This window comes from Monopterus albus, unplaced genomic scaffold, assembly GCF_001952655.1.
Source record: "Monopterus albus unplaced genomic scaffold, M_albus_1.0 scaffold82.1, whole genome shotgun sequence".
NCBI classification, from domain to species: Eukaryota; Metazoa; Chordata; class Actinopteri; order Synbranchiformes; family Synbranchidae; genus Monopterus; species Monopterus albus.
Genome location: NW_018127962.1, coordinates 644,725 through 647,927, shown reverse-complemented (window position 1 = coordinate 647,927; position 3,203 = coordinate 644,725).

The following is a 3,203-nucleotide window of genomic DNA, read 5'->3' as shown; positions in this document are numbered from 1 at the left end:
AACTAACATTTCTCCTGTTCCCCTAAAGGACCTGTCCACTTTTCATTTATGTAGTCAGTGTTTTGACAGTTTGTCAAAACAAATAGCTAATCTCACCATCACATGTGAATCTTCATTCTTTTCTATGTGATATAAAATCCGCTAGTAGCAATTGGCTACATTCTCCCCCTCTAAACCGCATCAGTCCCTGCATGCGTGCAAGTGCCTACATGAACACTGATAGGGCTCAATCTGAAACTGAGGCAGGACATTCTGTAACCTGTCAAAGAATGAACTAATTGCAAGGATCAATGGCTTTCCTAGCTCATCATATGTAAACTTGTGGGGAGGGCGTCTATCTCTAGTGGAACGCCTGAGTACACTCTGCCCAGCAACATCATGAAGTTCCAATTCTGACTGCACATCATGCCTCTGATCTGGCTCGGGGACTGTGACCAATACTGGCACCTGGGCCTCAGATTGAGGAGAAGAAGCTTGTCGGTCAACTTCAGGGATGTCTATTATGACATGATCAGGTGAGAGGGCATGATGGTTTCTCACGGCTCTGTGAAAATCGGCCACTGCATCTGAAGGTTCATTAGGGCAGCCAGGCTGTGGTTCACCAACCCAGGCTCTGGGACTTTGTGGAGTGAATTCCGGAGTTAGAGGGTTAAGGACAGATTGCGCCTGTCCACGGGTGTCATTTGCCACAGGTTGGATAACAGGGCATCTTGAAACCACCTCCACTCCTCTGTCCAAGAAATAGCCTTCTTCTTCATCACCCAGGTAATCCTCTAGATCCTCATCCTCCTCTTGAACATTCCGCCTTCTCAGATTTCTCCTTTTGGGCTCCTCTGTTCCAGAATCAGCTTCTGGGCTCACGTCAACAGTCAGGAACCCACAAGGGAGAAGAAGATCCCTGTGTAAGGTGCGATGTGGACCACTTCCAGTGACTGGTCTAACAACATAGACTGGCCCATCCTTAATCCTTTTCACCACAACGTGGATAGCTCTCTCCCATCTGTCGGCCAACTTATGTTTGCCCCGTATGCTGACATTTCTCACCAAGACATGGTCTCCTTCCATTAACTCAGCAGCTCTGACTTTGGAATCGAACCGGAATTTGTTCCTTTCTCCTGACTTCCTGGCATTCTCAGCAGCTAATGCATAGCTTTCCTGAAGACGCTGGCGCAGGTTCTGGACATATTCGGAATGTGTCCCATGCGACTCATTTGGGGAATTGATGCCTAGGGCAAGATCAACTGGGAGTGTCGGTTGTCGGCCAAACATCAGCTCGTATGGTGAATATCCTGTTGTATCATTTCTGGTACAATTATATGCATGTACGAGCGGCTTCACAAAATCTCGCCAGTGACACTTGTCTTTCTCCTCCAGGGTTCCGAGCATGCTCAGCAGGGTCCTGTTGAAACGCTCCACAGGATTTCCTTGAGGGTGATACGGCGTTGTGCGCACCTTCTCTGCTCCAATCAGGGAACACAGCTCTTTGATTGTTTGGGATTCAAAGTCCCTCCCCTGATCGCTATGGAGGCGGCTTGGAAACCCATAGTAGACCAGGAAATTCTCCCAGAGAGCCTTGGCAACAGTCTTGGCCTTCTGGTCCTTAGTTGGGACTGCCACTGCGAACTTTGTGAAATGATCCGTTATGACCAAAATGTTTCTTGTGTCACGGTTGTCAGGTTCAATAGATAAGTAGTCCATACAGACTAATTCCAAAGGATAAGTTGTTTTGATGTTCACCATAGGTGCTGCTCGCTGGGGCTGGGCTTTCCTCCTGAAGCATCTCTCACAGGCCTGACATTTCTTCTCAACTGATGCCTTCATCCTGGGCCAATAAACTCTGGCACGAGCAAGGCTGAGCACACGCTCGGGTCCCAAATGGCCAATCTCATCATGCAAGCCCTCTAAAGCTCTGCTTCTATACTGCTCAGGTAAGACGAGTTGATAGACTTCATCTCCTCGGTCAAAGGATTTCCTGTACAAGATGCCCTCTTTGAGTTCAAGTTTGTTCCATTCTCTGAGGAGCAACTTGACCTCAGGCTGTTCAGAGATTATGGCTTTGAAGTGAGGTTTCTGTGCCTTCTCCATCAAAGTGATGACCCTGCCAAGTGATGGGTCTTCCCTCTGCGCTTTGCGCCAGGTTTCCTTGGTCATACCAGGTAATGTGGGTTGGCCGACAAAGAGTTCAGGCATTGAGTGGGCCTCAACTGCCAAGGACTCGGCAATAATAGGGAGCTGTGACAAGGCTACTGCATGATGCTGGCACACTGCAGAGACTGCCCCTGCGGGGAGCTCACAGTCCTCCCCCTCTAGGATGCGTTTTGACATCTCACTAATCCTCTCCTTCTCCTGCAAGAACTCATCATCTTCATGAGGCGCTGCCTGCGGTCGGCGGGACAGACCATCAGCATCGCCGTTGGCATGGCCGGCCCTATACTTGATGCTAACCCTGAAGGTTGACAGAGCGGCCAACCAGCGATGACCAGCAGCATCAAGTTTAGCAGACGTGAGGACATATGTGAGCGGGTTGTTATCTGTCAGAACCATGAAGTCGGTACCATAGAGGTAATCACTAAACTTTTCACACACTGCCCACTTTAGAGCTAGGAATTCTAACTTATGAGTTGGGTAGTTTTTCTCACTTTTTGAGACGCCTCTGCTGGCGTAGGCTATTACCCTGAGCCTCCCACCTTGCTCCTGATAGAGGGCAGCTCCCAGTCCCTCACAACAAGCATCGGTATGTAGCACATATGGAAGTTGGGGGTCCGCAAAGGCCAAAACGGGGGCGGATGTCAACTTGTTAATGAGGGTTCTGAAGGCAGACTCGCACTCAGGCGTCCATTCCGTACCAAAGGGTGTTCTGGGGCTTACTCCCTCTTTAGGTCTCTCTCTCTTATAGGTCTTGCCTCAGTTCTTGGGCGGGTAATAGCCTGCAGTGAGAGTGTTGAGAGGATTGGCGATCTTGGAGAAGCCCTCGACAAAACGCCTATAATATCCTGCAAAGCCCAGGAAGTTCTTCAGTTCCTTTCTATCAATAGGACGGGGCCAATCCTTGAGAGCTGAGATCTTGTCTGGGTCAGTGTGAACACCATTGGCATCAACCACGTGGCCAAGGTATTTAACAGATGATCTAAAAAATTTACACTTTTCAGGTGATAACTTTAACCCATAGTCTTTGAGACGATGTAACACCTTCATGAGCCTTG